The sequence below is a fragment of the Scyliorhinus torazame genome, chromosome 8 (genome assembly GCF_047496885.1).
Source record: "Scyliorhinus torazame isolate Kashiwa2021f chromosome 8, sScyTor2.1, whole genome shotgun sequence".
Taxonomy (NCBI): domain Eukaryota; kingdom Metazoa; phylum Chordata; class Chondrichthyes; order Carcharhiniformes; family Scyliorhinidae; genus Scyliorhinus; species Scyliorhinus torazame.
In genome coordinates, this window is record NC_092714.1 from 139,326,738 (window position 1) to 139,351,667 (window position 24,930).

A 24,930-nucleotide genomic window follows, 5' to 3' on the forward strand; every position below is an offset into this window, starting at 1 on the left:
CTGCACTGACCCACTTAAACCCTCACTTCCACCCTACCCCCGTAACCCAATAACCCCTCCTAACCTTTTTGGTCACGAAGGGCAATTTATCATGGCCACTCCACCTAACCTGCACGTCTTTGAACTGTGGGAGGAAACCGGAGCACCCGGAGGAAACCCACGCAGACATGGGAAGAACGTGCAGACTCCGCACAGACAGTGACCCAGCGGGGTATCGAACCTGGGACCCTGGTGCTGTGGAGCCACCGTGCTATCCACTTGTGCTATCGTGCTGCCCTAAGTACTTAAGGAAGTGGCCCTAGAAATAGCAAATCTATTGATGATCATTTTCCAAAATTCTTTGAGGTCTGGAATGGTTCCTACAGATTGGAGGGTAGCTAATATAACCCCATTATTCAAAAGGGAGATAGAGAGAAACCAGGGAACTTTAGACCTGTGAGCCTAATGTCAGTAGTAGGGAAGTTGTTCGAGTCCATTATCAAGGGATTCATTGCACAGCATTTGGAAAGCAGTGGTGCAATCAGACAAAGTCAGCATGGATTTAGAAAAAGGGAAATCATGCTTGACAAATCTACTGGAATTCTTTGAAGATGTAATTAGTAGAGTTGACCAGGGAGAACCGGTGGATGTGACTTATTTAGACTTCCAAAAGGCTTTCGACAAGGCCTCACATAGCAGATTACTATGCAAAATTAAAGTGCATGGAACTGTGGGTAGTGTCTTGAGATGGATAGAAAGCTGGATAACAGGCAGGAAGCAAAAAGTTGGAATAAATGAGCCTTTTTCCAATTTGGCAAGGACTGACTAGTGGGGTGCAGTAGGGATCTGTGCTGGGACCCCAACTGTTCATATTATATATTATTAATGACTTGGACTGGGCAGCGCAGTTGTTAGCACTGCTGCTTCCCAGTGCCGAGGACTCTGGTTCGATCCCGGCCCCGGGTCACTGTCCGTATAGAGTTTGCACGTTCTCCCCATGTCTGTGTGGGTCTCACCCCCCCCCCCCCCCCCCCCCCCCAGAATTGAAAGACATGCAGGATAGATGGATTGGCCACGCAAATTGCTCCTTAATTGGAAAAAAAATGAATTGCGTACTTTAAATGTAAAAAAAAAAAATTATGACTTGGACGAGGTAACACATGTTTTATCTCGAGATTTGCAGATGATACAAAGTTGGGTGGAAGGCTGAGCTGTGAGGAGGATGCAGAGATACTTCAGTGGGATTTGGCCAGGCTGAGTAAGTGGGCATATGCATGGCAGATGCAGTTTAAGGTGGATAAATGCAAGGTTATCTGCTTTGGTAGCACAAATAGGAAGGCTGATTATTATTTTAATGGGTGTAAATTGAGAGAGATGGACACTCAGTGAGACCTTGGTGTCCTCATGCATCAGTCAATGAAAATAAGCGCAAAGGTACAACAGGCCGCAAAGAAGGTTTGGTATGTTGGCCTTCATAGTGAGAGGATTTGAGTATAAGAATAGGGATGTTTAACTGCAATTCTATTGGGCATTGGTGAGGTCATACTTGGAGTATTATGTGCCGTTTTGGTGTCCTCATTTGAGGAAGGATGTTCTTGCTATGGAGGGAGTGCACCAAACGTTTACCAGGCTAATTCCTGGGATGGCAGGACTGTCATATGAGGAGAGACTAAATTGGTTTGGATTATATCAATTGGAGTTTAGAAGAGTGAGAGCGATTCTCATAGAAACGTACAAAATTCTGACAGGATTGGACTGGGTACATTCAGAAAGAATGTTCCTAATGATGAGGGAGTCCAGAAGTAGGAATCATAGTTTGAGGATAAGGGGGTAAACCTTTTATGACTGATGCGAGAAGAAATTTCTCAACCAAGAGAGCGGTGAATCTGTGGAATTCACTACTACAGAACATTGTTGAGGCCAAATGTTGTGTAATTTCAAGAAGGAATTGGATATAGCTCTTTGGGCTAAAGGGATCGAGGGATATGGGGGGGGGGGGGGGGGGGGGGGGGGGGAGGTGGGATCAGGGTATTGAATTTGATGATCAGCCATGATCATAATAAATTGCGGAGCAGTCTCGAAGGGCTGAATGTTGTTCTCCTGCTTCTAGTTTCTATGTATGTTTCTATGTATGCATCCAAGTAAAATTTAAATAAAAAAAAAATTAAAAATTGAGTACCCAATTATTTTTTACAATTAAGGGGCAATTTAGTGTGGTCAATCAACCTACCCTTCACATTTTTGGGTTGTGGGGATGAGACCCATGCAGACATGGGGAGAATGTGTAAACGCCACACGGACAGTGACTCGGGCCAGGATCGAACTCAGGTCCTCGGCGCCGTGAGGCAGCAGTTCTAACCACAATGCCACCATGCAGTGCGTATCCAATTTAATTTGAAGAATGTCAAATTGAGAATTATCTGGATTTATCTCATCTCCCTGAGTTATAAAACTAACAGCATCTTTCTTTCCTTTATAGAAAAACCTTTTGAGCATATTAACATGACACTGAGTTTTTCTTCTGACTGGCGTTCTTATCAAATAATTCATCCCTCTCGATTTCCTTTCAATTTGGTAACCCACTAAATCTTGCTTTTAATGGTTCACCTACCACTGGTAACAAAACTAGTACTTTCGAGTACCCAATTCTTTTTTTTCCAATTAAGGGTCAATTTAGCGTGGCCAGTCCACCTACCCTGCACATCTTTGGGTTGGGGGGTGAGACCCACGCAGATATGAGGAGAATGGGCAAACTCCACATGGACAGTAAACTGGGGCCACGATCGAACCTGGGTCATCTGCACCCATGAGGCAGCAGTGCTAACCACTGGGCCCCGTGGCACCGCCAAAACTATGAATTTTTGATCTTTTATCCACTTTTTTTCCATCATGTTTCATGACAATTTTCAATGTTTCCTCGCCAACTTACCAGTCCTAGTAAATCTCTCCCTAAAGTTTGACACATAGTCAACAACATAGTCTCTGAACACTGACCCACCAATTTCTCTTTGATCAATTTAAGTGGTCCTCTCACCTCATGACCAAAGATCAATTCAAAAGGGCTGAATTTAGTTGATTAATTTGGTGCAACCCTAATTGCAAATAGTACAAATGAAATTCCTTTATCCCAATCCTCTGGGCAAACCTGACTATCAGCCCTCAACATGGTCTTTAGAGTTTGGTGCCATCTTTCACATGCCACTTGTGATTCCGGATGATACACCGTTGAGGAAATTTGCATTATTCCTAAGCTATACTTAACTTCCTTGAATAACTTTGATATAAAATTGGATCCCTGATCTGATTGAATTTCTTTTGGTAGTCCATATCTAGTAAAAAATCTGGTTAACTCCTCTGAAACCCTCTTGGATGTAATGTTCTTAATGGAATTGCCTCTGGAAATCTAGTAGTCACATCCATTATGGTCAACAGATACTGATTCCCACGTTTGGTTTTAGGCAGGGCTCCTATGCAGTTAATTAAGACCCTAGTAAAAGGTTCCTCAAATGCTGGAATGGATATTAACGGTGCTGGTTTGATTACCACTTGAGGCAGTGTTTTTCAAACTTTTTAGCCTGGGACCCATTTTTACTAACCAACCATCCTTCGCAACCCACGCCAGCCAACCTTTGCGACCCACGCCAGCCGACGCTCGTGACTCACCATTTTCATTTACCTTTAACTTGCAGGTAAGCCTGCCTGGTCCTCATGATCTCACTTGCTTTGTTATTCAATGTTACATTTCTGATGATGACTTCAGGTGATGAGTTTAGATCTCATTGCATCGTTGAAAAAAATAATGAGGTTTGTCCTCGAACTCTTCAAATGTCTTTGAGGTTTCGAGGGTTTTAAAATTTCAATACTTCCCTGTATACATAACACGTGAATTTTGAATCCTGATTTGGAGTGACACAATTAATAACCCATACCTCAAGTAATCATCTTTATGCTGCTTTGTTCCTGTTTTCAGCTTCTTCATGTGTTGTTCACATTGGACCTTGGAGTTCACACCAGCACTGCTGGCAGCTGCAAAATGGAGGAATCTCTCTCGCTCCCAGAACATGTGACGTCAGCGTGACCTTCTCTCTGCCGCCAGTCCAGGCAGGAAGACTCCAACGATTTAAAAGAAAAAAAAAAAAAATCTGCCTCTGGGTTAGCACGTTGACGTCAGGAGGAGGCTTTCTGCCCCGTTGGGCTCCGGGTCTGTGTGGTGCTGAGGGAGCACGCATGTGCGGAACAGCCGGCATTCTCAAAGCCGGTTGCAGCCGGTATTTTTGAAATCCGGTTGTGCTGATTGGGAGCGTCACAATGCATGGCCCCGCGACTCTCCCAACACCCGCCCGCGGCCCAACTGCAGGTTGTGACCCTGGGTTTGAAAATGATTGGCATCAGATTTGCCTATTACCTGGTGTGTAGGACGGCACGGTGGGTTAGCACTGCTGCCTCACAGCGCTGAGGACCCTTGTTCGATCCTGAGTCCGGGTCACTGTGTGAAGTTTTGCACATTCTCCCCTTGTTTGCATGGGTCTCAACCCCACAACCCAAAGATGTGCAGGGTAGGTGAATTGGCCATGATAAATTGCCCCTTAATTGAAAAAAAAAAAGGAATTGGATACTTTAAATTTTAAGGAAAATCACCTGACATGTGTGACACGTACGGCAAAATTCAACCACATCCTTGTGCAGTCCAGGCCAATAAAAGTATTTTCGTATTTTTGCTTTGAGTTTTCCTTATTCCCAAATGAGCCCCTCAAGCACTACCTTCCTTTTTTATAACCCATTGGTAACACCACTTGGTGAACTTCTCATTTCCTTGAATATGTTAACGTCTCCCCTCTCTTATTAATACATTATTTCTAACACTCTGGTATACACTCGGATTCTATTTCATTATATGCATTTTTGACGCAATTGCTTTATTGCTGAATCTTTCTATTGTATTTCAACCACCTTGCTTTAACTAATGACACAGCTCCAGGATCCCAGGTTCAATTCCTGGCTTGGGTCACTGTCTGTGTGGAGTCTGCATGTTCTCCCTGTGTCTGCGTGGGTTTCCTCTGGGTGCTCCGGTTTCCTCCCACAAGTCCCGAAAGACGTGCTGTTACGTAATTTGGACATTCTGAATTCTTCCTGTGTACCTGAACAGGCACCGGAATGTGGCGACTCGGGGATTTTCACAATAACTTCATTGCAGTATTAATGTAAGCCTACTTGTGACAATAAAGATTATTATTACCTGCTTCCTCCACCACCTGCTGCTGTTCTTTACCAACCATCTGATCAAATGTGATTTCTGACAACTGAACCTGTGCCTCCCTATCAGTATTGCTCAATTTCTCTTCCTCTTGTCTGAAACTATGGCTTTGTGATTTTGTCATCACTCAATCAGGAAACACTCCAGGATGTGCTTCTTGCAACACCTCAGTTATTTGACTTGCCACTGGCTTTTCAACCACAGTAGGCTGCCCTCCCACCTGTGATCCAGCTATACCATTACCTAGGATAAATTGTACCCCATAAAAAGATAATGTTTCTATTACTCCTACCACCTATTCACCACTTTTCAGCAGACTCTGTAACCTTGCCTTACATAGTGGCCCACTACTCCTCGCACCACTAATTCCACATATTACCACCTTTCTGGCAATACTCCTTCCAAACTACATATTTCCTTCTCTCTGCCCATTAAGGATTGACCTGCTCCTGTATCCCTTAAGATCTTAATCACCTTACCCAATCCACCTGGTACACATGAGTAAACCACACACTCACAAATAAAATCCTTAAATTTCTGGCCCCCACATATTCTCCAGTCTCTTGACAGGCTGTTCACTCTGTTGCACCTCTTCCACTGGGACAATGATTTTTCTTCACACTTTAATAAATCATACTGGCTTATCCTATTTACCGAGTCTGTCTTCCCAGTACTTTTCTTAAGCCACCAACATTGTGACTTCACTGTCCAACTTTATTACAGTGAAAACACTTCAATTTTCTTATCTCCCTTCCGCTCTCATAGATTTCCTTTTTATTCTGAGACACACTCTCCTTAACATCATCAACTAAACTTCCTTTGCGTTGACCACTTGTGAATTTCTCATTTCCCTAGTTTCTATCCTTCACAGATTGAAATTGATGTTGAAAATTAGACTTGCCAATCTAGCAGTTTTAACTCATTGCTCTTTCACATTAGTTCTCTCTACTATGGGAAGTGAATCTTTAAATTCTTCTAAAATAATTGTTTGCCTAAGAGTGCCATACGTTTGGTCTATTTTTAATGCTCTTATCAAAAATATTTTCTTTAATTCTTTTGAATTCGATATATGTCTGACCTGTTTCTTTCCTCAGATATATTAACTTTCTGCTGAAGGCTTCTGGAACTAGTTCATATGCACTTGGTATGGTTTTTCTGATTCTTCTGGTGGCGACATGTAGGACAAGGTCGCACATTGGGTAGCTTCCGCCAGAGTTCTTGGTTTTTGGTCCTTTTCACCCGATTTTCAGGGAGACTTTGTAAGCAAACTCATCCCCATTGAGACTTGATTATTAAAGGATGTCCAAGAACCAAAAAAAGAATATCAAGAAGAAAGGTGCGAACCCTAGCTCACTGGCAGAGTGGAGCACAGTGAGGAGTGCATCGAGAGGGAAGATCGTGGTGGCAAGCACACCGGGTGGGGCCGTGCCTATTACGGTGGATATGCTGACGAAGGTGATGGTGGCTGAATTAGAAAAGCAGTTCAGCAAACACTTTGGACGGCAAGGGAGGGAGATACTTGAGACTCTCAAACAGTCGATGGAGGACTCCGTGGCCACGATAAAGGAGGCACTTGGTAGGACTTGGGAGACGGTGTGAGAGCATGGTAAGGTTTTGAAGGGGGTGGAGGAAGCACTGTCGAGCCACAGTGACCAGCTCACCTTGCTCAAAGCAGCGCTGATGGAGGACCGGAAGAAAGGCATGAGAGCGAAGGCAGAGGACCTAGAAAATAGGTTGTGGTGGCAGAACCTAAGTATTGTGAGGATGCCTGTGGGGGTGGAGGGCACTAGGCCAATGGAGTACCTTTTGATGTTCGCAAGCTGGTGGAGGAGGAAGACCACGTCCCTCCCTTCAAGTTGGATAGGGCCCACCGGTCGATCTGGCCGAAACCACAAGCGAATGAGCCACCAAGAGCTGTGATAGTCTGTTGTCACAGCTGTCAGATGAAGGAGAAGGTTCTGAGATGGGCCAAGGAGAATTGAGGGGTGAGGTGGGAAGGCAGTGGTATTCGAATATATCAAGAAGTTACGGTGGAGCTGGCGAGAATGCATGCGGCCATTAACAGGGCGAAGGCAGCACTTTACAAGAACAGAACGGGTTTTGGAGTGCTCTATCCGGCTGTGGTAGTCACCATTAGTAGTATATTACATGTATTACAGCACTGCCCGTATAGTAGAGGTACATGGGTAAATCCCTGCCTGCTGGCTCCGCCCAGTAGGCGGCGTATAAACCTGTGTGCTCGCCGGTGCTGCAGCCATTCTGGTTCCAGCTACAGGAGGCACAACATCTTTGCTCAATAAAGCCTCGATTATTCCACTGCTCTCGTCTTTGTGGTAATTGATACTATATCAATTTATTGAGCACAGATTTTTTTTAAATGATGGATCTTCGCATCAAGCCTGATTGCCTGCAGCTGAGCCCTCAAGCAGCCAACGCTACGTCCGCCTTTGACCACTGGCTAGCCTGCTTCGAAAGCTATCTCCGAACATCCGCTGAGGAACCCTCGGACTCGCAGAAGCTCCAAGTCCTCTATTCACGGGTGAGCCCTGACATTTTTCCTCTCATCCGGGATGCGCCCACTTACTCCGAAGCGATGGAGCTCCTGGAGGGATACTACGTTCGACCAGTCAATCAAGTATACGCCAGGCACCTCCTGGCCACGAGACAGCTACTCCCCGGGGAGTCTCTGGACGATTTCTGGCATGCCCTGCACATGCTAGGTAGGAACTGTGACTGCCAGGCAGTTTTGGCAGTCCAACACACCGAACTTTTAATTCAATTTGCTTACGTTACGGGCATGAAGTCTGCGTACGTCCGCCAGCGGCTACTGGAAAGGGCCACGCTTGATCTTGCGGGAACTAGGCAGCACGCTAATTCATTAGAAGTGGCCTCCCGTAACGTCCAGTCCTACGCCCCCGACCGTGCGGCAACCTCGTGGGCATCATGGGCCCCACCAGCTGCTGACTCCAGCTCACCGCAAGCCTGGGCTGCGTGGCAGCCAACCAACTCTGGGGGGCCCAAGTGCTATTTTTGCTGGCAAAACAAACCCCCCAGGCAGTGCTGCCCGGCGCAGAGAGCAACCTGCAACGGCTGTGGGAAGAAGGGACACTCTATTTCTGTTTGCCAGGCCTGGTCGGTCGCCGCTGTTTCCAGGCCCGACGCTCCTACACTCCCCATGGGTGCCGCCATTTTCCCCTTCGCAAGCCACGTGCGGCCTGTGGGCACCGCCATCTTCTTCACCGCAAGCCACATGCGGCCTGTGGGCGCCGCCATCTTTGATGTCGCCCGTCATGGGCGCCGCCATCTTCTGCGCCATTTTGGACGGCGTCTCAGGACCCCTGCTCGTCTGGCCATTCATCGCCTGCCACTACCTCCACCACCGCTGACCAGCCCAGGACCTCCCAGCATCTGCCGCAGCTCGCCTCTATCACCCTGGATCAGTCCCAGCCCCACAACCTCGCGACTGTGACGACGACGGTGAGGATCGATTGGCACGAGACGACCTGCTTTTTTGACTCCGGGAGCAGAGAGAGCTTCATCCACCCCACTAGTGTAAGGCGCTTCTCCCTCCCGGTATACCCCGTCACCCAGAAAATCTCGCTGGCCTCCGGATCCCATTCCATGGAAATCCGGGGGTACTGCATCGCAACCCTCACCGTCCAAGGCGTAGAGTTCAGCAACTTCCGGCTCTACGTCCTCCCCCACCTCTGCGCTGCCCTGGTACTCGGCCTGGACCTTCAGTGCCATCTCCAAAGCCTAACCTTAAAATTCGGCGGACCCCTATCCCCCCCCCCCCCCCCCCCCCCCTCACCATATGTAGCCTCACGACCCTTAAGGTCGATCCACCTTCCCTGTTTGCGAACCTCACCCCGGATTGCAAACCCGTCACCACTAAGAGCAGACGGTACAGTGCCCAGGACAGGACCTTCATCAGGTCAGAGGTCCAAAGGCTTCTGCGGGAAGGGGTAATTGAGGCCAGCAAAAGCCCCTGGGGAGCTCAAGTGGTAGTAGTAAAGACTGGGGAGTAGCACAGGATGGTCATTGACTACAGTCAGACCATCAGTCGGTACACGCAGCTCAACGCGTATCTCCCCTCCCACGCATATCTGACATGGTCAATCAGATTGCGCAGTATCGAGTCTTTTCCACAGTGCACCTGAAGTCTGCCTACCACCAGCTCCCCATCCGCCCGGAGGACCGCCAATACACTGCGTTCGAAGCAGATAGCCGCCTCTATCACTTCCTTAGGGTTCCCTTTGGCGTCACGGTCTTCCAGCGAGAGATGGACCGAATGGTTGACCGGTACGATCTGCGGGCCACCTTCCCGTACCTAGATAACGTCAGCATCTGCGGCCACGATCAGCAAGACCACAACGCGAATCTACAAAAATTCCTCCAGACCGCCAAACTCCTTAATCTCACAATAAGGAGAAATGCGTGTTCCGCACCAACCGCTTAGCCATCCTTGGCTATGTCGTGGAAAATGGAGACCGAGGGCCCGACCCCGACCGCATGCGCTTCCTCATAGAACTCCCACTGCCCCAAGGCCCTGAAACGATGCCTGGGGTATTTCTACTACTATGCCCAGTGGGTCCCTAATTATGCAGACAAGGCCTGCCCACTCATTCAGTCCACAGTTTTTCCCCTGACGGCTGAGGCCCGCCAGGCCTTCAACCGTATCAAGGCAGACATCGCCAAGGCCACGATGCACGCGGTCGACGAGTCCCTTCCTTTCCAGGTGGAGAGCGATGCATCGGACGTAGCTCTGGCCGCCACCCTCAACCAGGCAGGCCCGTGGCCTTTTCCCGCACTTCTCTGTCGAAAAGAAGGCCCAAGCCATAGTGGAAGCTATGCGACATTGGAGGCGTTACCTGGCCGGCAGGAGATTCACTCTCCTCACTGACCAATGGTCGGTTGCCTTTATGTTTAATAATACACAGCAGGGCAAGATCAAAAATGGCAAGATCTTGAGGTGGAGGATCGAGCTCTCCACCTATAATTATGAGATCTTGTATCGCCCGGGGAAGCTCAACAAGCCCCCTGATGCCCTATCCCGCGGTACATATGCCAGCGCACAAGTGGACTGACTCCGGGCTCTCTGAACTGAACTGTGACCTCTGCCACCCAGGGGTCACCCGGTTCTTCCATTTCATCAAGGCCCGCAACCTGCCCTACTCCATTGAGGAGGTCAGGACCGTCACCAGAGACTGCCAGGTCTGCGCAGAGTGCAAGCCGCACTTCTACCGGTGCCAGATCGAGCGCACCTGGTGAAGGCCTCCTGCCCCTTTGAACACCTCAGCATGGACTTCAAAGGGCCCCGCCCCTCCACCGATCGCAGCACGTACTTTCTGAACGTGGTCGATGAGTACTCCCGGTTCCCTTTCGCCATCCCAGGCCCCTATATGACTTCTGCCACGGTAATTAAAGCCCTCCACAGCATCTTCACTCTGTTCGGTTTCCCCACCTACACCCACAGCGATCGGGGATCCTCTTTTATGAACTATGAGCTGCGTCAGTTCCTGCTCAACAAGGGCATTGCCTGGGGACCCAGCAGGACGACCAGCTACAACTCCCGGGGACACAGGCAGGTGGAGAGGGAGAACGGGACTGTCTGGAAGGCCGTCCTGCTGGCCCTGCGGTCTAAAAATCTCCTGGTCTCCCGTAGGCAGGAGGTCCTCCCCGACGGGCTCCACTCCATCCGATCGCTCCTCTGCACCGCGACTAACGAGACCCCTCACGAACGTGTGTTTGCCTTCCCCAGGAAGTCCACCTCCGGGGTCTCGCTCCCAACATGGCTGACAGTTCCTGGACCCGTCTTCCTTCGGAAGCATGCACGGACTCATAAGTCGGACCCCTTGGTCGGAAAGGTCCACCTCCTACATGCGAACCCGCAGTACGCCTACGTGGCACACCCCGACGGGCGCCAGGACACAGTCTCCCTCCAGGACTTGGCACCCGCTGGATCCCCACCCATGACCCCCGACCTGACACCCCCCCCCCCCCCCCCCCCCCCCCCCGGTTGCCTTATTCATCCCTGCGCCACTTGCCCTCCCTCCAGCGAACCTCACCGCAGCCCCCGCTCCAGTAGGATCCTTCCTCCCACTGGTTCCACTCAGGGGTGACGAAGACGAGGACAACACGCTCCCGGAGTCACAGGTGACCAAGTCGGCGCCCACATCACCACCAGGACTGAGGCGATCGCAGAGGGTCAAGGCCCCCGACTGACTGAACTTGTAATGTTTTCCACCACCCCTGCCGGACACTCTTTTTAACTGGGTGAATGTGGTAGTCACCATTAGTAGTATATTACATGTATTACGACACTGCCCGTATAGTAGAGGTACATGGGTAAATCCCTGCTTGCTGGCTCTGCCCAGTAGGTGGCGTATAAATGTGTGTGCTCTCCTGTGCTGCAGCCATTCTGGTTCCAGCTACAGGAGGCACAACATCTTTGCTCAATAAAGCCTTGATTATTCCACGACTCTCGTCTTTGTGGTAATTGATAGTGCATCACCACCAAAGTTGAGGGTTACGCATAACTCCAGGGATCACTTCTGTGAGACGGCAGAGCCGTTCCTGAAGGCTGAAGGATTTGGACTGAACTGAAAATGGTGGAAGAGGGTTTTTGCTGTTGTTGTTGGGATGGGTATGTTTGGGGATATTGTTGTAATAGGTTGTGTGTTTTTCACTCTGTACCATGTTACTGTCAATTGGAATTATGTTTGGGGTTTGCTGTTTTTGTTTTTGTTGCTTCTCTCCTTTTCTTGAGGTTCCATGGGTTTGTGATGGCATATGGCAGTGGAGAGGGGATTAGTAGATGCTGAGTTGGTGTAGGGAGCGGGGGAAGTTTTGATACTTTGAGGTGGATGGGTTGAGTGGGGGGGGGGGGGGGGGGGTGTTTGTTTTCCTTTGTTGTTCACCAGGGGAAAGGGGACTCTGGTGGGTGAGCTACCTCATTAGCAAACTGCAGTTTGATCGTGAACTGGAGCAAGGTGGGGGAGGAGTTGCAGCCAGCTGAACTTGTTTTGGCCTGCCTAGGCGGTGCAAATGGTGTGGGGATGGAGATAGCGGAGAAAGATCCTGTTTCAAGAGGAAGTGGTTGTGCTTTTTCTGGGAAAGGGGAGGAGCGGGGGGCTGGGGTAGTTTGCTGACAGTGACTGGGGTTGTTCTTTGTCCGATCCGAAGGGTGGGGCGTGGTGCCATCTTGGGTGGGCTCTGGTTTTTGATGTTTGGTGGGGGGGGGGTGGGAGCACCCTCGTGGTGTGTTGATGGCTAAGGGGAGTGGGGGGTGAGAGACCCCTGATCAGTTTGATGACCTGGAATGTGTGGGGGCTGGTAAAATGGGCAAGAATCTTTTTGCTCACTTGTCGTAAGGGCCAATGTGATGCTGTTGCAGGAGACCGATTTGCAGGTGAAGGACCAAGTAAGGCTCCGTAAGGTTTGGGCAGGTAAGATGTTCCACTCAGGCTTTGATCGTAGGGCCTGGGAGGTAGCAATCCTGATTAACAAAAGTTTGATTTCAGATGGAGACGGTGGTGGCAGATCAGTGGGGGCAAATATGTCATAGTTGTGGGGTTGTTGGAGAGTAAGTCGGTTGTTTTGGTGAATATTTTTTCTCCTAATTGGGATGATGTAGATTTTATCAAGAGGCTGGTGGTGGCTATTCCGGACAAGTTGAGTTTGGGGGGAGATTGGAATAGTGTTGAATTTTGCACTTGGGTGGGGGGGGGGGGGGGCAGGGAGTTCTCCGTCTTTTCTCCAGTACATAAGGCCTACTCACGGACCGATTTCTTTATAATGGGGAGGTCTCTGTTGCCGGGGGTGAAGAAAGTGGAATATTCTGCGAAAGACCATGCTCCCCACCTGTTGAATGTGATTTTGGAGATGGGGTTGGCTCAACGGCTGGCCTGATGTTTAGATGTGGGGCTGTTAGCAGATATGGGGTTTTCCGCGAAGATGGCAAGGGTGATAGACGATAGACGATACGTTGAGCTCAATAAGAATGGGGAGGCCGTGTCTTTGGTGTTGTGAGAGACCTCGAAGGCTACGGTGAGAGGAGAATTTCTTATAAGGCACAGATCGATAGGGAAGAAAGGGAGGAACGCCAACGGCTGGTGGATGAAATCTTGGACGTAACTATTCTTATTTTTTAACGAACAATTTTAATGAGGTATTTTTGGCATTACAAACAGCAACAGTATAAAAACAATGTACAAAGAACAATAAACATAGTGCAAACACCACCTCCGGGCGAACCCTAACAAAGACCCTCACAAGGCGAACTTAATCTTCTCCAGGCCGAGAAAGCTCGCCATGTCGGTTAACCAGGTCTCCGACTTCAGGGGCTTTGAGTCCCTCCAAGCTAATAATATCGTCTCCAGGCTACCAGGGAGGCAAAGGCCAGAACATCTGCCTCTTTCTCCTCCTGGACTCCTGGATCTTCCGACACCCCAAAAATCGCCACCTCTGGACTCATTGCCACCCTTGTTTTCAATACTCTGGACATGACTTCCGCAAATCCCTGCCAATATCCCCTAAGTTTTGGACATGCCCAGAACATATGGACATGGTTCGCTGGTCCTCCTGCACATTTTACACACCTGTCCTCTACTCCAAAGAATCTACTCATCCGGACCACTGTCATGTGGGCCCGATGGCGACTAAACTATTCTGAGGATTCCACCCCAGAGCTCCTGGCCATCAGGAAGAAACTGCAGATACAGTTTGATGTACTGTGCACGGATAAGGCAGTACGTCAGCTGTGGTGCGCAAAGGGGGCAATGTACGAATATGGGGAGAATACTAGTCGTTTGTTGGCTGGCCAGCTGAGGCGGCAGGCAGCCTCCCAGGTGTTCGTTCAGGTTTGGGATCTGGGAGGTGAGTTGATTTCCGAACTGGACAAGATGAACGGGCGTTTGAGGCATTTTATCAAAGGTTGTACAGATCTAAGCCATCAGAGGATGAGTCAGACATGGCGGAGTTTCTGATTTGATTTGGTTTATTATTGTCACATGTATTAGTATGCAGAGAAAAGTATTGTTTCTTGCATGCTGTACAAACAATGTATACCGTACATAGGGAAGGAAGGAGAGACTGCAGAATATTCAATCAGGCCACTACAGTAACTGACTTCATTAATAAGTGTGTAGAAGACTGTGTGCCAAAGAAGCAAATCTGCATGTTTCCCAACCGAATATATTGAATGTGGACGCAAAGATTTTGACTAAAGTGTTACGGCTCAGGTTGGAGAAGTGTCTCCCTTAGGTTGTTGGGAGGATCAAAGCAGGTTTGTAAAGGGTAGGCGGTTATCCTCTAACGTGCATCACCTGTTTAATGTGATATTGTGTCAGTTGAAAGGGGAAAACAGGACATAATGGTGGCGTTGGATGCAGAGAAGGCCTTCGATAGGGTAGAGTGGAGCTACTTGTTCACGGTGTTGGACGGTTCGGGATAGGGTCAGGTTTGTGTCATAGGTTCCTAATATAGTAACTTAACCTAACGCAAGCATCCATACAAATAATGTGAGCTCAAAATGTTTCCAGTTGCACAGGGGAACGAGGCAGGGATGCCCCATGTCCCCTCTCCTGTTCGCGTTGGCGATTGAGCCTTTGGATTTAGATTTGAGCTTGTTGTCACGTGTACTGAGATACGTGAAAAGTATTGTTCTGCGTACAATCCAGACAGATCGTTCCTTACATGAAAAGACATAGGACATACGATAGATACACAATGTAAATACATAGACAGGCGTCGAGTGAAGCATGCAGTAGCACTGCTCAGTAGTCAAGATGTGTGGAGAGATCAGTTTAATCCATAAGAGGGTCATTCAGGAGTCTGGTAATAGCGGGGTAGAAGCTGTTTTTGAACCTGTTAGTGCGTGTTCTCAGACTTTTGCATCTCGTATGCTGCCTGCTTTCCCAAGGCAGCAGGAGGCGTAGACGGAGTCAGTGGATGGGAGACAGTTTTGCGTGATGGACTGGGCTGTGTTCACGACTCTCTGTAGTTTCTTATGATATTGGGCCGAGCAATTGCCATACCAGGCTGTGATGCAGCCAGATAGGATGATTTCTATGGTGCATCTGTAAAAATTGGTAAAAGTCAATGTCGACATGCTGAATTTTCTTAGTTTCCCTAGGAAGTATAGGCGCTGTTGTGTTTCTTGGTCGCAGCATCAACGTGGGTGGTCCAGGACAGATTGTTGGCGATGTGCACACCCAGGAATTTGAAGCTCTACCTTGGCACCATTGATGCAGACAAAGATGTGTACAATACTTCGCTTCCTGAAGTCAATGACCAGCTCCTTAGTTTTACTGACGTTGAGGGAGTGATTGTTGTTGTTATACCAAGCCACTAGGTTTCTATCTCCTTCCTATACTCTAACTCATTGTTGTTTGAGATCTGACCCACTACGGTTGTGTCAACAGCAAACTTGTAGATGGAGCCGAATTGTGCCACACAGTCATATGTGCATAGGGAGTAAAGTAGGGGCTAAGTACGCAGCTTTGCGCGGCCCCAGTATTGAGGACCATAGTGGAGGAGGTGTTGTTGTTTATCCTTACTTAGTGTGGTCGATGGGTCAGGAAGTTGAGGATTCAGTTGCAGAGGTAGGAGCCAAGTCCCAGGTTTTGGAGTTTTGAGGTGAGAGTGACTGCCCTTGACATCAAGGCAGCATTTGACATCAAGGAGCCCTAGCCAAACGAGTCAATGGGAATCAGGGTGGAAAACTCGCTGCTGATTGGAGTCATACCTGTCACAAAGGGAGATGGTTATGGTGGTTGGGGGTTGTGGTATTATCAGGTATTGCAGTACCCGAGAGGCTGAAGACCATTGGTTAAACCTAGGAGTTTATCATTGGCTGTTTTGTATGTAGCTCCGCCCTGACAGGCGGGGTATAAGAACCGATGCCGTCTCAGCAGCCCTCGTTCTGTACCGAAGCTGCTGGGGAACAGGTCTAGCCTATTAAAGCCTTCAGTTATGTTACTACCTCGTTGAAAGAGTAATTGATCGTGCATCAATTTAATAGACTACTACTTGAGCTGAAAGGATGGATCTCCGAATCAAGCCGGAGTGTCTGCAACTCAGCCCCCATGCGGAGAACTCAGCGGCGATTTTCAAACACTGGCTGACGTGCTTCAAAGGCTACCTCGAGACGGCCGGAGGCACACTCTCGGGGGAGCAGGAACTGCATCTCCTGCACTCGAGTCTAAGCCCTGGGATCTATACCCTCATTGAGGAGGCGGAAGACTTTGATGCAGCGATCGAACTGTTAAAAGGACATTATATCCGCCCTGTAAATCAGGTCTACGCACGTCACCTGCTTGCAACAAGACGGTAAAGCCCCGGGGAATCATTGGAGGAGTTCTACCGTGAGCTACTGGTGCTGGGCAGAAACTGTGGCTGCCCGCAAGTTTCAGGGAGTGAGCACACGGAACCCATAATCCGGGATGCCTTCGTAGCAGGTATGAGCTCCTCAGAGATCCGCCAGCGACTCTTAGAAAAAGACACCCTGGGACTTCGAGAGGCACGGGCCCTGGCAGGGTCCATGGATGTTGCCTCCAGAAACGCGCAATCCCATGTGCCCGACCGCGCGGCGGCCCCTGGGCAGAATGGCATCCCGCAGCGGCAGCCCCGCAGACTTTCCCCGTGTCCCCGCAGGCCTGCGCTGTAAGACGGCCCGCTAACTTCATCGGGCCCGCTGTTTCTTCTGCGGGCAGGCGAAGCACCCCCGCCAGCGCTGCCCGGCCCGCACCTCCACCTGCAAAGGGTGTGGCAAGAAGGGCCATTTTGTGGGGGTCTGCCAGGCACGAGCGGTGGCCGCGGTCTCCAGCGGTGACTCCGGACCACCGCAGCAATCTTCTCTTCCGGCCCCAGGCGGCCAGCATTCACTGCCACCCCCCTATCCTAGGGCCACGTGCGGACCACAAATGCGGCCATCTTGTTCCTCGGACACCACGCTGGAGGGATGGGCGCCGCCATTTTGTCCATCCCCGACCACCATGTGCGACCCATGGGAGACGCCATCTTGGATGGGGCCCCAGGACCCCAGCACGGCCGACTACACGCTGCCCGACCAAAACCCGCAACTACTTCATCTGGCCTCGGTGTCTCTGGACCAAAATCGACCTCGGACACTCTCAACGGTAACGACGACGGTCTTCATCAACGGTCACGAGACGTCCTGCCTGATCGACTCTGGGAGCACGGAGAGCTTTATACACCCCGACACGGTAAGGCACTGTTCACCTGTTACCCACCCTGTAAACCAAAGAATCTCCCTGGCCTCCGGGTCACACTCCGTGGAGATAAAGGGGTTCTGCCGAGAAACCTCACGGTCCAAGGCAGGAAATTCAACAATTTCCGCCTTTATGTCCTGCCGCACCTCTGCGCGGCTACACTCCTGGGGTTGGATTTTCAATGTAACTTGCAAAGCCTGACCTTCAAATTCGGCGGCCCTATGCCCCCCTTACTGTCTGCGGCCTCGCGAGCCTTAAGGTCGACCCGCCTTCCCTGTTTGCGAACTTCACCCCAGATTGCAGTCAGACCATCAATAGGTTTACGCAGCTGGACGCGTACCCTCTCCCCCGAATATCCGACCTGGTCAACAGGATCGCGCAATATAAAGTCTTCTCCACGGTGGATCTCAAGTCCGCCGACCATCAACTACCCCTCCGTACTAGTGACCGCAAATACACTGCCTTTGAAGCAGATGGGCGTCTCTATCATTTTCTAAGGGTTCCCTTTGGTGTCACTAACGGGGTCTCGGTCTTCCAACGCGAGATGGACCGAATGGTTGACCGGTACGGCTTGCGCGCAACGTTTCCGTATCTTGATAACGTCACCATCTGCGGCCATGACCAGCAGGACCACAACACTAACCTCCGAAAATTTCTCCAGATCGCTAAAATCCGTAACTTAACGTATAATAAGGATAAATGCGTATTCTGCACCGACCGTCTAGCCATTCTCGGCTACGTAGTGTGAAATGGAGTTATAGGCTCCGACCCTGAACACATGCGCCCCCTCATGGAGTTCCCCCTCCCCCATTGCTCCAAGGCCCTGAAGCGCTGCCTCGGCTTTTTCAGTTATTACGCCCAGTGGGTCCCCAACTACGCAGACAAAGCCCGTCCCCTAATCCAGTCCACAACCTTTCCCCTATTGATGGAGGCCCGCCAGGCCTTCAGCCGCATCAAAGCAGACATTGCAAAGGCCACGATGCGCGCCATCGACGAGTCCCTCCCCTTCCAGGTCGAGAGCGACGCGTCCGACGTAGCTCTGGCCGCCACCCTCAACCAAGCGGGCAGACCCGTGGCCTTCTTCCCCCGTACCCTCCATGCTTCCGAAATTCGCCATTCCTCGGTCGAAAAAGAGGCACAAGCCATAGTAGAAGCTGTGTGACATTGGAGGCATTACCTGGCCGGCAGGAGATTCACTCTCCTCACTGACCAACGGTTGGTGGCGTTCATATTTGATAATGCACAGCGGGGCAAGATTTAAAAAAACGACAAGATCTTGCGGTGGAGGATCGAGCTCTCCACCTACAACTATGAGATCTTGTATCGTCCCGGGAAGCTAAACGAGCCTCCTGATGCCCTGTCCCGCGGCACGTGCCAACGCACAAGTGGACCGCCTCCGAGCCCTCCATGAGGACCTCTGCCACCCGGGGGTCATTCGCTTTTTCCACTTCATTAAGACCCGCAACCTGCCCTACTCCATTGAGGAGGTCAGTACAGCCACCAGGGACTGCCAAATCTGCGCGGAGTGCAAACCGCACTTTTACCGGCCAGAGAAAGCGCACCTGATAAAGGCTTCCCGTCCCTTTGAACGTCTCAGCATGGACTTCAAAGGCCCCCTCCCCTCCACCGACCGCAACATGTATTTCCTGAACGTGATTGACGAGTACTCCCCGTTCTCATTCGCCATCCCATGACCAGACATGACCGCAAGCACCGTCATCAAGGCCCTCCAGGGTATCTTTACACTATTCGGTTTCCCCGCGTACATACACAGTGATACACAGGTCCTCCTTTATGAGCGACGAACTGCGTCAATTCCTGCTGAACAGGGGCATCGCCTCAAGCAGGACGACCAGTTACAACCCCCGGGGAAATGGGCAGGTAGAGAGGGAGAACGGAATGGTCTGGAAGACAGTCCTACTGGCCCTACGGTCCAGGACCCTCCCAGTCCCCCGCTGGCAAGAAGTCCTCCCGGAGGCCCTCCACGCCATCCGGTCACTGGTCTGTACAACTACCAATCGGACACCTCATGAACGTCTCCTTGTTTTCCCCAGGAAGTCCTCCTCCCGGACCTCGCTCCCAACTTGGCTAGCAACACCCGGACCCATCCTGCTCCGAAAACACGTGCGGGTGCACAAGTCGGACCCGTTGGTCGAGAGGGTCCACCTGCTGCACGCTAACCCCCAGTACGCCTACGTGGCGTTCCCTGACGGCCAGCCGGAATCCCTCGCGCACCCGAACCACCACCCCCCCAGCACCTCACAGGAGGGTCAGTCCTCCTGCCGCTCCTACCTAGGCCCTCCCACCCACCGATGCCCCCTACAGGCGCCCCCCTCTCTTGTCAAACCTTTTCCCCACCAGCGCCGTCTAGGGGTGACGAAGCTGCCATGGAGGCCGAAGCCACGCTCCTGGAGTCGCAGACGCCCGGACCCCCACCGGAATCCCCACCGAGGCTCAAACGATCCAGGAGGACGACCAGGCCACGCGACCGACTGATCGCTTCAGTCTCACCGATCTGTAACTGTAAATAAACACTGAATGTATATATCTTCCACGATTGTAAATATTCTCTACAACCCTGTAAGGAGGTATCACGGTACCTCCATATCTGATCATACCATGTTAAATGCAATTGTAACTACTGGCCACCACCCTCGCCGGACTCTTTTTTTTAACGGGGTGAATGTGGTATTATCAGGTATTGCAGTACCCGAGAGGCTGAAGACCTTGGTTAAACCTAGGAGTTTACCATTGGCTGTATAGTATGTAGCTCCGCCCTGACAAGGGGGTATAAGAACCAGTGCCGTCCCAGTAGCCCTCATTCTGTACCGAAGCTGCTGGGGAACAGTTCTAGTCTATTAAAGCCTTCAGTTATGTTACTACCTCGTTTTAATAGTAATTGATCGTGCATCAGGGGTTAATCATCTCAGCTCCAGACATCACTGCAGGAGTTCCTCAGGGTAGTGTCCTAGGCTCAACCATCTTCAACTGCTTCATCAATGACCTGCCTTCCATCATAAAGTCAGAAATGGGAATGTTTGCGGATGACAATGTTCAGCACCATTCACAACTCCTCAGTTAATGAAGCAGTCCATGTCCAAATGCAGCAAGACCAGGACAATATCCAGGCTTGGGATGATAAGTGGCAAGTTACATTTGTGCCACACAAGTGCCAGGCAATGACCATCTCCTACAAGAGAGGATCTGACCATCGCCCCTTGACATTCAGTGGCATTCACATTGCTGAATCCCCCCACAATCAATATCCTGGGGTTACCATTGATCAGAAACTGAACTGGACTAGCCACATTAATACTGTGGCTACCAGGGCAGGTCAAAGTCTAGGAATCCTATGGCAAGTAACTCACCTCCTGACCCTCCCAAAGCTTGTCCACCATCTACAAGACACAAGTCAGGAGTGTAATGGAATACTCTCCATTTGCTGGATGAGTGCAGCTCCAACAACACTCAAGAAACTTGACACCATCCAGGACAAAGCAGCCCGCTTGATTGCTCCCCCTTCTACAAATATTCAAACACTCCACCACCGACGAACAGTGGCGGCCTTGTGTACCATCTACAAGATGCACTGCAGTAACTCACCAAGGTTCCTTAGACAGAACCTTCCAAGCCCACGACCGCTACCATCTAGAAGGACAAGAGCAGCAGATACCTGGGAATCCCACCATCTGGAGGTTCTCCTCCAAGTCACTCACCATCCTGACTTGGAAATATATCACCCTTCCTTCACTGTCGCTGGAACTAAATCCTGGATCTCCCTCCCTGACAGCACAGTGGGTGGATACCTGAAGGACAGTAGCGGTTCACGAAGGCGACTCGCCACCACCTGCTGAAGGGCAACTAGGGATGGGCAATAAATGTTGGCCTAACCAGCGACGGCCACATTCCGTAAATGAATTTTTTTTAAAAATGAGCTTGGCTGGGATTATGGTGTTGATGAAGGTGAAGCTGTAGTCAATGAATAGGAGTCTGACGGCGGAGTCCTTGTTGTCAAGATGCTCCAGGGATGACTATAGGACCATTGAGATGGTGTCAGCTGTGGACTGGTTGTGGCGGTATTCGAATTGCAGTGGATCAAGGCATTCTGGAAGTATGGAGTTGATGTCTCATGACCAAACTTTTGAAGCACTTCATAATGATAGATGTCAAGGTCATCGGACGGTAGTTGTTGAAGCACATTGCCTGGTTCTTTTATGGTATGGTGGTCTTGAAGCAGGTGGGATCTTCGGAACATAGCAGGGAGAGGTTGAAGATGTCTGCAAACACACCCGCCAGTTGGGCTGCGCAGGATTTGAGTGCACGACCAGGGACTTGGTCAGCACCTGTCGCTTTCCGAGGGTTCACTTTCAATAAGGCCGATCTGACTTCTGAAGCTGTGATGGTAGGTATGGGTATGTCCCAGGCTGCTGGGGCAGTTGACAACTATTTATTGGTTTCCTGCTCGAAACAAGCATAGAATGCATTGAGTTCATCGGTGAGGGATGCGCTGCTGCCGTAGATTCTAGTCTGCTTTGCTTTGTAGCCCGTTATGTAATTTAAGCTTTGCCACAATCGACAACAGTCCGTGTCGTTAGTCTGTGACTCTAGCTTAGTCTGGTATTATCTCTTGGCATCCCTGATGGCTTTGCAAAGGTCGTAGCTAGAATTCTTGTATAGGTCAGGGCTGCCTACCTTGAATGCCTCAGACCTGGCCTACAATAGGGAGCGAATCTTCAGGTTAAATCATGATTTTCAGTTGGGAACGTGTATACTACTTTCTTTGGCATGTAATATTCTACGCACTTACTGATGAAGTCTGGCCATCGTTTTAAGGAATCCGGATAAGTGGAGGGAAATAGTGAGTGGAGGGGGGGGGGGGGAGCATAGGGTGACCCTGTACGCTGACTATTTTCTATTGTATGTTGTGGACATGGTCCCCACAAAGGGGGATATAATGGAGCTGTTGAAAATTCTGGGGGCATTTTCAGGATAAAAACTTAATTTGGAGAAAAGTGTGTTTTTTGGTCACTCTGCTGGGGAAGGGAGATAATACGGGGTGTTGCCATTCTGTTTAACGGGAACTCCAGGTACCTAGGGGTGCAGGGCTCGGGATTGGGCCCGGCTTCGTAAATGGAATTTTACAAGCCTGGTGAGTAGGGTTAAAGATCATCTACAGAGGTGGGATATCCTCTCTCTATTTTTGGTAGGCTAAGTTCATTCTGCCACAGTTTTTGTTTTTATTCCAATGTCTACCGTTTATTTTTTACAAAAAGTGTTTTTTGTAGGGGTGGCAATTGATCTCATCCTTCATCTGGGCGGGCAAGGTAGCCAGGATTCGGAAAATTGTCCTGCAGAGGGCTTGGCGTTGCTGACCCTGATGTATTAATATTGGGTGGCAAATCTGGATAAGGTGTTGGGCTGGTGCGGGGGTCAGGAGGCAGTTTGGGTAAAGATGGAGTCAGGTTCATGTAGGGGGTCAGGGCTGCGTGCATTGGTGATGGTCTCACTTCCATACTCTCCAGGGACATATTTGCGTAACCCGGTGGTGGTCTCTACATGGAAATTTGGAGACAATTTTGGCAGCACTTTAAATTAGGAGCGGTGTCGAAATTGGTGCCGATTTGTGCTAAGCATATGTTCGAGCCGGCAAGATTAGGTGCCACGGTTAGAGGCTGGGAGAAAACGGTGTGGAAGGAATGAGGGATTTGTTTCTGGAGGGGTGGTTCACAAGCTTAGAGGAGCTGTCAGAGAAGTTTGGGCTCTCATAGTCAGAAACCTTTAGGTACCTGCAGGTTTGTGACCTTGTGAGGAAGAATTTCCTGTCATTCCTGGTTGTGCCACTATCGTCGTTGTTGGAAAGGGTCTTGTCACTCACTGGATGGAGGAGGGGAGTATTCTGGAAATTCATGGGTGGATCCTGGCGGAGGATACAGCATCCCTGGAAGGGGTTAAGCCTAAGTGGGAGGAGGAGTTGGTGGTAGATTTGGAGGAAAGGATGTGATGTGAAGTCCTGTGAAGGGCGAATGCCACATCTTTGTGCGCAAGACTTAGGTGTTTCCATTTAAAGTGGTACGCCAGCGTATTTAACAGGGTGCAGGATGAGTCGGCTGTTTAAGGGTGTTGAGGGATGCGCGTGAGCACTGGAAGGGGCCTGGCCAACCATGTACATATGTTCTGGGTATGTCCGTAGCGTGTGAGATTTTGGGTCTCCTTCAGCACCATATCGGTGAGTCTACAAATTGAACTGGAGCTCAGTCCCTTCGGGGCCATTTTGGGGTGTCAGACCTGCCGGAGCTGCAGACTGGAATGGGCACTGATGTCCTCCCCTTCGCCTCATTGATTGCTCGCAGGCGGCTGCAGTTGGGAGTGGAGGTCCGCTTTTCCACCTAATGCCTCAGTATGGCTGGGGAATCTTATGAGGTTTTATACTTTGATGCAAACACTTCACTAGTTCTACATACCAACTTTGTTTGAACCAACACTACGCACCCACATTGTCTTTGGCCAATTTAGTTGTTCAGCCACTTCCTCAAATGAGATGAACAAGGCTTCTACATCTTTTTCATCAAATCCTGGCATTGTTTGAATATATTTAAACATATCTCTACTAAGCTTTTGACTAGGAAGTATTTTTTCTTCCTCTAGACCTCCCTCAGCTTCTTCCTTTAACTCCAACCTTTTAAGTTGATGTTCTCCTTGCAGTTCCAATTTCCAAACTTCAAATGCCCTTTTTTTCATATCCCTTCTTTGCTAATCTTTCCATTCCTACCTCAATCTTCCTACTTTCCTTGTCGTTTTGAAAAGCCATCTCTTTTTCCTTTCCTTCTGCCATTGCCAATCTCTCCTTTTTTTCATTTTGTGAGGGCCAAGAAGAATCCAGCATGTGTGTAGAGTCAATCAGAAAGTAACCTTATTTACAACAATGTATACACAGCACCAGTTCACTACTGGTTCCCTCTCTAGCCGGTACCACATTGGCCAGTTCTATTGATACAGCTGCAAAGCTAACAATTGCCCTCCCGCTTTCCTTAATTGGGGTAGCTCATCTTCCCCAAGGAACACTGGGTAACCAATTCTCCCCAACCAATAGGATCCGGGCAGGTTATGACATTTAATTTCCAATTTCTTCAGTTCTATTTCTTTCTGTTCATCTTCTTACTGCATTTCTAATTGTTTCATTTGTAATTGAATTCTAGTTAATTCCAATGATTCAGGCTGTCTCTCTGGCAAATGTAACTGTTGAGCTATGGCTTGTATTATCTCTACCATCCTAACCCCTTTAGTTAAGGTTAGCTGCAGCTTCTCCGCCAAAACATTTTGTTTTCTCTCCCTTTGCAAATGATCCCAAGTAATCTCTTCCACACCCAGAAAAAAAATTAGCAACTGAAAGAGCCATCTCTAGTCATTTCCCATTTAAACTCCAAAATCTGAAAGAATGCAATAATTCCACACACACTTGCTGTC

The 24,930-nt window shown here is 49.7% G+C and overlaps 1 protein-coding gene and 1 long non-coding RNA gene across 5 annotated transcripts in view; both read left to right on the forward strand.

The window, feature by feature from the left end:
- LOC140428149 (succinate--CoA ligase [ADP-forming] subunit beta, mitochondrial-like) overlaps window positions 1-24,930 on the forward strand; it is a 282,972-nt gene that overhangs the window by 100,334 nt on the left and 157,708 nt on the right. The window lies entirely within an intron of this gene.
- LOC140428152 (uncharacterized) lies at window positions 3,448-5,219 on the forward strand. The gene is made up of 2 exons (XR_011948721.1): window positions 3,448-3,668; window positions 3,950-5,219. It is a non-coding gene; the product is annotated as an uncharacterized lncRNA (long non-coding RNA).